A 12,128-nucleotide genomic window follows, 5' to 3' on the forward strand; every position below is an offset into this window, starting at 1 on the left:
CAAAGCCTGACATGCCATGCACTGATCAGTGGCACAGGGCCCAGTTACCTTTACATCTCAGTTGGTTTTGGCGTTGCACATAGACATCCTCTCTTCAGCTTCTAGTAAACCTTGAGATCCCTGCCAAGATTCATGAAAGAAAAAGTTGTGGCCCAGTTCCTGGAGGGTGACTTGGTGAAAATAACTTTCAGTGGCATGATGACACCCTCATGAAATCTAGCACCACACTGGTTGGTCCATAAAATGTGGAGCCAAGAACCAGTCCTGATCCAATGTTACATGCTGAATATTTTTTCCTGTCCTTGCACACACAAATTCTCTGGCAATTTCTGGAAGAACTGCAGTTGTGCAAGCCAAACAGGGCTTGGCTTACGTTCTGAATCATCCAAATAGTGCCAGTTTGCATGGACAACATCAGCCTTTGAGCAAAGCTTGCCAGCAGTGTAAAATCCCTCAGATTAGACCCCAGTTGACTACAGCTGGCTGGCTTGCCTGGGCTGTCCCTTCTGCCAGCTTTAACCATGTGACCAAAGAATCTTGCAGGGACTAGGCAGAGCAGTCTCCATTCACTGCTTGTAATACACCTGCAGGAACCAAGGCTGGACTTCCTTTGTTGTTTTACTGCTCTTAGTGACACCCTGTCCAGGTTGGCACTATTTGCTGGCCTCTGCAAACAATGGTGAAGCTGGACAGCCGTGAACACACATCTTCACAACCTCTGCTATCCTTGGAGAATTCCAGGCATGACAGTCTCTTCCGGTTTTTGACATTGCCATCCAAAATCCAGTGAAATTACTGTAAAGCCTCCAGAACTGATTTCAAACAAAATGGACCCAGCATTTAAATCCATGTTTAGATCTGTGGGTTGCTTTGGGCTTCTAATTTCCATGGGGATTTGCATAATAAAATACAATAATAGTTTGGGCAAGTACATTGAGCAGTGGCAGTCAGCCAGGAGCTAATGAGCTCCATTGCAGACTGTTTAGCTCTGGACAAGTCACTTGACCTTCCAAAGTCACATCATCCCCACCTGTGAAATGGGATGGTAATACTTGCCTCACAGTGGTGTTGTGAGGCTTAATTAGTTGCTGCTTGTACATCACTTTGGTCATGTTAAGAACTATATGCCTGCTAAGTATTGTTATTGTATCATGGCTGGGAAGATATTGCAGTTAGGGCTAAATCCTGCCCTTGGAAATTGATGCGTCTTTCCCCATATCTTGTTAAATCAGCTGCTGGGCTTGTGCAAGCAGCTTTTATATAACATTGGTACCAAACATCAATACGCACTTTGTATCTCTGAGGCTGCCAAATCCCTGACACCATGTCCTGATGGGAATCATGTGATGCCCCATCCTGCCACAAACAGCTCTGGGTAGGATCCCTGCTGCAAATTCTTCCTCTGTTTTCCCTCACAAATTGAGATTAGGAGATGTTTTCATTGGGCACTTGAATGGTGATCTCAGGTCTAGGGCTCAGTGCTATGCAGCACCTGGGCAGCACACACTGCTCACTGCCAATGAGACAGTCCACCTGGTATGGGACACTGGGGACAACCTAGCACACTGCCAACAGGACAGACCCCTGGCATGGGACACTGGGGACAAGCAAGCACACCCCTGCACCTGGAACATCAACATGAGCAGCAGTAAGGCAGGATGGCTGCAGGAACACATGGATACTTACACAGGCACAGATGGATTACAGGTAAGCTTCCCTGCTGAAACTCCAAGCCTTGGGTGGATGCTTCCTCCCCTGTATCTCCCCTGAGAGGAGACACCTTCCACCTTGGCATTTGGGCCTAGATGCCACCAAAAAGTGAACAAAGAAAAGAATTCCTTTTCTGCAACAGGCTACAGCTCAGGATCACTAACAGGCTAAAGCCACAGTATCCAGCCTACTCAAGGAGTTATGCATCCAAGTCTTGGTGACATTTAGTGGAAGTCGGCCAAATGGCTCCCTTTGATTCCTTTGAAATTTGAAACATAACTGTCACTGTATCTTAGATGTGTGAACTGCTCTGAGAAGTCTCCCATATAGATTAGACTGCGATCAAAGTGTTCCATTAAAAAGAATTTTATGAAGACAGAGGGTTGAGGCCAGGCTGATCAGCAGCAATATTATCTGAGAAAGCACAAACCCCCAAAGCCAGCAAGTTCGATAGGGTTAAAGAAGAAGGTTTTATGGGTAGCCAGTGTACATTAACTATCATTTTCAGGCAGCATGCAATGACTAGTTAGCAGGGCTTATCATCCCCAGCTATGTGAGGAATTACAATAAATGCCTGAAATGCAAGCAGGTTTCCGGCTTAGGTAGGTAAATAATGGAAGTCACTATTTTAGTCTGAGTTGCAAGAATTCCCTGTGCACAGAGGCTCCCCACCCCCTCCCCACTGTAACACAGCTAACTCCACTCCCTGCTGCTTGGCAAAATGAAATCTTTTCCTGCATCTTTGTGACTTCTGCTTTGTCTGCAGAAGGAGTTGACTCACTAATTCCTTTTTGGAGGAAAACAAGAAGTTACATTTTCTGCATTCATTTATTTTAAATACTTCCAGAATGTAACGACCTAAGGATGAGAGGAAGGAGATATGAGCTGCTCTGAGATGGGGACTGCATGATTTGTAGGGGAAAAGTAACAAAAGAAGCAACCAGAGCATAATTCTGGTGTTCCCAAAGCCTCCTAGCAATCTTCCCATTGCCTTCAGTGTCATGAAGCACCATCCCCTGCTGAAAATACTCTGAAACTGTTTGGTGATTCTGCTGCTATTTAAACAGCCATTGGAGAAAACTTCTGGCTGCCTCTGCAGGATAGAAATAGGATAAACTCTGGATAGCACTTAGTAGTAAATAGGGAATAAAGTCATTACAGTCAGGGAGTTGATTCTCATTTAGCCCAAGGCCCTTCTCCCTGCCCTGTCATCCCCAGGCACGTGCCTGACCTGGCCTCTCTCAGAGGCCCCTTTGAGGTCTGTGTGTTGGAGCCTTTGCTGAAGGAAACACCGGGCTCCCACCAGGGGAGGGGAATCTGGGTGGGATCCTGAGCCTTGCGAAGTCCCTGTTGACCTGGCCAGGTTCCAGGCAATTCCAGGAGAGCCTCAGCCATGGTGAATGCTCCCAGTGTTTGTGCAGCCCTGCTGGGGGAAGCCCAATGCAGGCTTGGAGAGGGGGGCCCAGGGAAGGGTTAAGCAGCGCCAGGCTGGAAGTGTCCTCCCTCTATGCTCCACACATGCTGTATTCCTCAGCAAAGTGAACGTATCAACACTGGCACGCTCCCACACACTGCTTTGGCTCTCCTCCAGGAAACCATAGCCCAGCTATTTGGCACACAAGGCCACAATTTTATTTACACAATCAACTTCTTGATAAACACAAAACTTACAAAATATACCACACCCTTAAAATAAAAAAAGGAAGAAGTGTGGGTGAAAACTGCAGCAACTTGACCTTCTTAGCCAGAAGGGTCAACGTGCTTTGATTTGATAGCTCCATCCACAAGGAAACTGCTTGTGGGTCCGTGAGGATTTGCCCAGGGGGGCACACAGGGGTACTCTGGGGGCTGGGAGCTGCCAGAGGGTCAGGACTGAGTCAGGCAGGTTTCCCTCTGGGCAGAGGGGTCTCTGTCTCAATGAACATTTTCATTTTCAACTCTATGTCCCCCAGTCAATCTAACCACCTGCAAGTAGAAATTGTGGGCTTTATTTTGGGAGGAAAAAAAAATCTAATTTCATGTGGCAACCAGATTTTTTTGGTGACATATTCCACTTGGCCAGAGCACCAGTCAATTCAACTGGAAAACTGGGAAGTCTTAAACCTTCAGCAGCCCTCCAGGGCACCCACTGCCTTAGATGAAGCTCTGCCTAAACATCAGATAAAGATGCCCCAGCCTTGCAGTGACCTGAGGGGCACATGTATGCATGATGTTGGCATCTGGGGTCACCTGAAGTCAGCTCCACCATCTTCTCATTCACCTTTTGAGCTCACATTTCCTCACTGACCCTTCAAAGAAATTGTCTTGCTTGGCAAATGGGTCACATCCTTCCTCCTCCAATCTGTAGGCCCCGGAGACCTGGATGGCATCGGATGCAAGCCCTCCAAAAGCCAGGGCTAATTGTAGTTCTGTTAAGCCTTACACTGGACACATGAAAAGAAGAAGATGCTTAAACATTGCCTAAATCTCTCTTAAGAGATATTGCATGAGAAAAAATAATGGGCAAAGGGCATTAAACTGATTCATACTGGCTGAGGGTCTGGACATATCTGCTTTATTCCTTGCAAATAAAAAGATCTGCTGGAGGCTAACAAGCTTTTGATAGTTTGGGAAACAAAGATTGATTATTTTAATTTTTTTTTCCCACAAATAGGAAGAACCACCTTCAAATACCTGAGACATACTGCAATCATTTAGACAGATAAACATCTTGATTCCTAGAGATAACGGGAGCTGAATGATTGGTCTCAAAACCAAGCATTCATGACAATTCTCAAAATGAGAGTGTTATTACTCTCCTTTTTCACAATAATTTACATAAAACTGCAAAGGAAATCCTTCTCCCTTTGCAGCTGGGAAACGCACCGTAAACAAACCCTTGCCACAGTTCCTGAACGTGCAGAGGTGGATGGGTGAGCAGGTCTCCCAGGCCACTTCCCTGGTGCAGCTCAGGGTCTGCAGCAGAGCCCAAGACATTGATTTCTGTAGATGAGCACCTGGCTGACCTTGGTATCACCATGAGACATGGGAAAGAAGGCCCCCTACCAGGGGAGGGTGGGAACACCAGAGATTAGAGCCGAGGCCAAGGGAAGGAAGGAAGTCTGCAGGACTGGGTAGTCAAGCACCATGGTGAAAAGCACTTGGAGAGAGTTTCTGAAATAATTTATCTGTTGTCTGCCAGACATTTTGTCTCCCTTCACAGGCTGGGAAAGGAGAACACGGGTCCACCTAAACATATCAGAACTGTGATGGAAATTTCTCAGGCTACCATTACAAAACAACTGCTGAGCATTCACTCCTCTCTCTTCCTCCCCAGAAAGCAGCAGCTGAAATGAGACACCAAGATCTGTCAGAGACCTTATTTTTGCCTCATCCACCCTGTCAGGGTCCTGCACACACCACTGTAGCAAAACATTTGCAAATTGTAATTTAGATCTGCCTGCTACATATTCCACTGCACCGGAGCAACAGGCTGTCCTGGTATTGTGAACAATTCCTTCAAATACCATATGTTGCCTGATTTCTCCAGAATGGCCAACTCCTACAATTTTATAGTGAGTAGTACTACACACAGTGACTTTCCACTAAAATAATTTTCATACCTATGGACCTCATCTCTGACTTAAAGTCAGTTTTTATCCTCTGTGAATAAGAGCTGAGTGCCTCTAATGCAAAAACCAGAAGGCAACATTCACCCAGCTCTGTGTACTAAAATCTGAAGCCAACCTCAAGATTACACTTTTTTGGATGCAACTTGACTACTGCCATGTAAAAAGGAAACCAGGGAGAGCCAGGGCCCAAACTAGAAGTATCCCAGCTCTGCCAGTGAGGACAGGGACCTTCAAGTTGAGGGACCTTTCCAACAGCAGCATTGATGATTTCTCAGGAATGGGCTCCAAATTAGCCTCATCAAGCCTATTTCAGTGCCACAGGAGGGCAAGATGTAGAGGAGAACTTCAAGGGTGCTTTCAAACGAACTGAATCAGCGGTTTACCCAACCCCGCTCTTTCAGAAGTTTCTGAATAACACACCAGCTTGAACCACTGGAAAGAAACAAATAAATGAGCTGGCAACTTTCACAGGGAGGAGCCTTGAAGCCCAGTTCCCAAGACCACGCCAACCAGCTCCGTGTGACAGCACACAGGAATGAAAATAGGTAGGTAACATTAACAAAAATACACTGAAGCTTAATAACAGCAGCTTGTCAGGACATGCACCAAAGAGAAATGGCTCATAATAGCTACAGCTTGTATTATGAATGTTTCATAGCCATCTGGCTACAGAGCTGCCTGAACTCACCTCATGTGTTGTATGCGCTGTGCTGACCCACCAGGCACACTCTGGAAGGAGATGGTCAAGCTCAAGTTAAGCATCTGCACTAAAAAGAGACACCATTTCTCTTGCCAGATGAAAATGCCTTAGAATAACAAGGCAGCAATGAACAGAGCTAAAGCTGTGTCCCCCTTTGGTGTAAATCAGGAAGTTTTGCTCAGGATAAATGGAGTTAGCCCAATTTACACCGACTATAAGATCCAGCCCCATTGTATCAACCCCTTGTTTCAGTCATAACTTCCATGTGTCTATCAGTAGCTTAAAGCAAAGGCACGGTTTAAAAGGAAAAGTAATCCCCCTGCCTTTCCTCTCCTGATCTGATTCACATACAAAATGGGCTTATGAACTCAAAAATTAGAGGAGGGATTCAAGGAGGAGGAAAGAGAGACACAAGAGCCCTTTTATTTTGCGTCTTATTCACAATGAAAATTGGCACAGAAGCCAACCACATACATTAACATAGTTTGGGCAAGTTTAACTCTCATGAATACATTTCTGTGGAAAAAGTATGTGACTATGGAAAAATCCCTTCTTTTTTGCCATTTGAAAAGATAACAGGCTTCTATGTGGAATATACCCAGAACCTGCCTGATTCAGAGACATGGAAATACAAAGATGAATAAGGCTGTTTCCCATGCTAGGGGCCCATGGAAACTGAGAGGGAAGGAAGAAGTAAGGAGGCTCATTGACTCGGGAGAAGGACTTTCATCCTACAGGTGAAGGAAGTATTTGAAGGCACTGGCAACATTGCAGGCCTGTTCCAGAGCCCATTTTAGTCACTGACAACATCACATTGACTTCACTGCAATGTGGGTCAGGGCTAAATAGTTTTAAAATATAATCCAAGGCTATTTCCACATCACTGTGTAGTGAGTGAGATCCAGTTCAAGTGTGCCCAGCCCTGTGACTTACCTGCCTTTTGTCCATATTTCTGGTTGCTAGCCTGGCTGCTGCTTGGGCCCTAAGTCTCAACATTGCACTGAGGAAGAGCTGAGCACAGGACCTTTTTGGAGGTCTGTCTCCAACTGGAATGCACACCAGACTGCACCCATAACTAAGTCAGGCAGCCTGGAGGAAGAAAAGCTTTGGCCACATGTACTGGGGAATCAACTGCACCTCTCTTCTCTCCTCCCCTCCTGTATATTCATTGTCCCTCTCCAAACTCAGGCTCAGGAGGGCTATTAGTGGGAGTGTTCACCAAGAGCAGAGGGTATGTCCACTGAACAACATGGGCATTCCTTTGTGTGATGGTATAAGTGCACCTGGCACCCAAAACCTGGAATTTAAAGCCAATCCAGTTGCAGTGATGAGCTCTGGGATCCTCTGGCCCAGCTGCAGTCCAGATACAGCCTTAAGACTTGTTCAGGATTTCACAGGTACACAGAAAGACTGACCTTGACTCCTAGATCCCTAATTGCAACCTACAAGCTATTGCCATTCCCATAAAAAAACCCTTCTCCTTTGCTCACTGGCACTGTGCAGTGTTAGTCCTGCTCCAGTGCCACATTGCTGGCAGAGGATGGTAACCTCAGAATATGAATATTTTCTTTTGAATGAATGAGTTTTCTTTATTATTATCAGATACAATAGTTTGCATTGCAAGTCCTTCATCAGATCACTTGAGAAGTACATCACTGTATCAGGCCTTTAATATCACGCTAATTTGTTTCATAAGTAAGTAATTGAACTCCCTAAATGACTCATATTGGTATGGCAAGTATCACCATAGAGAGAACTCAGTGATCTCAGAGGAGGATAAATCACAGAACCATCCTCTCCTGCTATGTAACACAAAATTAAACAGTGGGCTAGGAGCAGAATGGGGAATTTTCCTCCACAATTAGTCCAGAGCCCTTATCTCTGTGATGCATCTCATTACCACATGTATTGCTCCTGTCCCAGTGTGGAGTTTCCACTGATGTCAGCGTGTGGAAGAAGCGAGGTGCACAGACCCACACATCGAGGGCAAAGGATCTGTGGATCAGATCGAAAGGGAACATTCTTTTTCAAGGGCAAGTCCATCCAAAGTGCTCAGTTGCTTTACTAACATCTAATGCACATCATCACTGATGTCATTGCTGAGTTTGCCTCCACTGGAGAGATTGGGCTTGGCCAGGCTCAGAAAACAGGATTTTTCACAAGTTGTCCAGTGCTGGCCACTTCCTGCCACAAGAAATGCTGTCTTTGTTTTTTCCAATGCAACTATCTACAAAAACAACCTAGAAACAAAGTCACACCTTGCCTGGCTTGGCAGCTGGTGGAAGATAACTGATTATTTCAGGGCCAGTTTTCTAAAGGCACCCCTCTGTTTCTTGTTGGGTTGGAGGGGAGTCAGAGGCCTTCAGGTAGGTTTGTCTGACTGACCCTTCGCACATTGACCTGCTGTTATTCCCTAGGAGCCAGCCTCACCACCATGTGCCTTGCAGAAAAGGATGGTGTATTTTTCTAACCCAAATCCCAACAATCTGGTATCTACACCTGCTCAGCCACATTCACCTCCCACTAGAGTTAATGGAGTGAGTAGGCACTTCTGGGAAGAAAATCACCCTGGCCTACAGCAGATGCCTCCCTTAGGATGAGATCAGTATCATTCCCAGGCAGCTGCAAAGGCCATTTAGCTTCTCATCAGCTGTCCCTGTCCACCTACATCCCGAGAAATTCCATCCCAGGTAAGTGCTCAGATGCTGAGTGGCTGCAACAAAGGAAAAGTGCAGTTGTTTTGCACACTGTTGGCCTGGTGTGCATCCTTTAGTTCCTGCCCTCCTGTTTTGCCTTGTTCTGAGCTGCATTTTATGACTGAACCTAGGACAGGGAACCTGCTGCTGTTCCTGCACCTCCAAAAGCAACAAGAGCATGAAGACCACCACATGCACAGGAGGTGCTGCTCCAGCACAAAGGCTTGGCACAGAACTGGTCAGTCAGGTTCCTACAGGGAGAGACATCAAGCCCAACAGGGATCTTTGCAAATAGTTCTGCTGGTCTCCTGCAGTTCTGCTCAGTGGTTCACCCAGCAGATCTCTGAAATTAGAAAGCTGCACAGTTCTAATGCATGACCAAGCATCCTTCACTAGCTCCTAAGAGAAAGATGTTATTTATTTTACCCACGTAAGGCGTATCTCGTAGGAGCCATCAACTTTCCATGGAAAGATCACGCTCTACTACTATACATCAGTCATTAGAGGCAGCTTCTAAACTTTAATATCTCTAAAGGAACAGTAATTGTGACCCTTTGCATATTTATTTACAGACCAGCAGAATGAACTCGCTGTGATCAGCAGGTGGTGTATGTTCAGCTGCCCTTGGCAATACTTGGCTCACCTGTTCCCAGCAAGGGCAGCTGCCACCAGGGAAGCAGTGCCCCGCGAATGTGCCATTCCCAGGGTAGAAGAGCCCAGATTTGTAAGGCACACATCAAAGTGCTCTGTAACATGCATATATTTTCCATGCAGAGAAAAGTGAGGGCCAAGAATTTGTAAATCCCATGCTGTGTTTTTTCCTTCATTTTCTCCATTACATCCCCCATTTCCTTGCCTTCTCTTTGTGGAAGAACAAAACTATTAAAAATTATGGGCTGTATCCTCAACTAGAATAATTGTGACTCCACAGAGTCGTGTCTGTTTACACAAGCTGAAAATTTCTCCCATCAGTTTAAACCTCTACAGATTTACATCATGGGGAACAGCTCTACATTTTTTTCCCATAGCTAATAAGCTTCTTCAAGAAAGAAAAGACAAACAAGCACCCTTGACATCTATTAAACTTGTATTTGGAGATAAAGATTTTAGAGAATGCCTTCTCCCACTCTATTCACATCCTTCTTCCTGCTCCTCTATTCATTAGAGGGTCGTCCCGGTGTCACGTGGGCCAGAGCTGAGCTGAATTGCCAAGGATAGTGCTCATGGATGAACCCATGGTTCATCTGCTTCCTGACACGTAACTCTGTTCTCTTTTCATCTCCCCAAGTAGTGTTGCAACCCATCCCAAAAATCCCTGAGTCCCCCTGAGGACAGAGCTCTCTTCACTACCACCTAGGCTCACTCATAAGATGTTGGGAAAAATTCCTGCTCTCTTTGATGAAGGGCAGCAAGTTCAGTGCTCAGGTCCCTCTGCCTGGGTGAATTCTTTAACCAACAAACTAAAGGCTGTTTTTTAAAATGTTCTCCATCCATTTCATTTTCATTTCGAGAAACATTTCATCTTCCTATTGAATAAAAGCACATTTGAAACCTCACCATTTTCTACTAAATTAAATTTTTGTGTTCCCACTCACCCTAACAAGAAGCATTGTAGCCCCATGTCCGCAGGACACATTGTACTGTGCTGATTTATGCTGTCCTGCAGAGAAACACAAGGTGGTTTCATGTGAGATTACCAACTCACCTCCCACAAAATCTCCCTCCTCTGGATGAGTAGCAATCTGAGCACTCAGCACACACGAAGACAGACACTTCCCATTGGGAAGCAGTTTGGTGAGCCATTTGGAAATCCTAAACACTTCTGAACACTCAACAGCAATAACTTTTCTGCTGGACAATACTCTGACTGAGCCTGCTTTTGGGATATACTGAATTATCCTGAAAAGCCAGGTGAGTTAAGTGCCAAATTTCTACTACACTCACTGATTTAATTTGACCACTGAAGCTCTCCAGGCTTTTTTGGAAGCCCCAGTTGCAATTCCAGGAACCAGTATGTCCAAGATGATCCCACAGGTTGAACGCTGTCATTAAAAAAAGCATGACCTGTTCCTGCTGGAGGCAAATGATGGAGTCCCTGCAGGAGTGCAGGGAGTAAGGACGCTGTATCACCCATCTCAGCAGTGTATTTCTGTGCTATGGAGCAAGACCAACACCAGTGGGGAGCTCTGAGGCCACAGTGAAAGCCTTACATTTCTTCCAATAAAAGCTGAGTCTCCTGACCTGCAAAACATGTTGCAGATATGTTTTCTTGGTGGATTAAGAAGAAAGCAACCAAGGTGATCAGGACTTGGAGCTCACGGCGACAAAGGAGCAGCTGAGAGAATTAGACTTGTTCAGCCTCTAAAAGAAAAGATGGCACCAAGGATGCAGAGCCAGGCTCTTCTGGAAGGTGCACAGCTCTGCTGTGCACTGACCCCCAGTGTCTCCTGGAAGGCTCTCCCATAACCAACCTTCTCGAGCATAATGTTTGCTGCCTTCTATAGGATCTCCTGATCCAAGAGCAACATTTCCATGTTGTTCCTCTTTGCCTGAGGCTGCTGACTTGCTGGGGGTTAAGCTGTCTCTTGAACAGCCCCCATCCCATTTAGCCCATATCCCAGGGTTTTCTTCCATGAAAAAAGCACTGTAAAGGCTCTGGACCCTATGCTATGATTTACACTTTCTCATCTCCTGCAGAAATCCTGCCATGTATGTGATGATACCATTCAGCTCCGTTTACCTGAGAGCTTAAAAAAATACCATCGGAGGTTGTTTTTTCCATATGGGTAAATAGTAGGGGTGGGAGTATTCCTTATGGGAAACCTGGAACAGTCACACTCTGTCGGCCTGACATTTCCTGCTGTAATTGAAACTTTTGATGTTAAAAATACCATTTACACAGTGTGTCTCCAAGCCAGGCGGGGAGAAGGGCAAGGTGGGCTCGGCGTTAGCGCACGGTTTCCCCACCTCCCCGCTGCAGCCAGTTAAATACAGCAGGTGAGTGCAGAGATGTAAGAGCAGGAATATGAGGAAGGAAATTCCAGCTGAGTTAGGTAATTTGGGTCAGAGGAAGCCAGGCATAGTTACAGAGGTAGGTACAGATCAAATCAACTCAAGGCTCTGGGTCTCTGCAGCTGCCTATACCCCTGCCCAGGCAGACAGGGAGCAGTGCATCTGCGTGGTCCTGTGCTCATGGGGGATGTGTGACCCAAATTTCCAGGCTGTGCCTCCAGAGGATGGAAAAATGGCTCCCACAGAAGTGATGGGCACCAATGGGGAGAAACAACTTTGCCCTCTTGCAGGTTAAAGGACTTTTTGCTGCATGTCTTTGAAATTTCCATCCAATGCTACACAACCTAATCCTCAACAAAAGCAGCCAAGCAGCCAAATTCAAACTGGAATCCCAAACGG

Source organism: Vidua chalybeata, chromosome 3 (genome assembly GCF_026979565.1).
Source record: "Vidua chalybeata isolate OUT-0048 chromosome 3, bVidCha1 merged haplotype, whole genome shotgun sequence".
In the NCBI taxonomy this organism is placed as follows: Eukaryota; Metazoa; Chordata; class Aves; order Passeriformes; family Viduidae; genus Vidua; species Vidua chalybeata.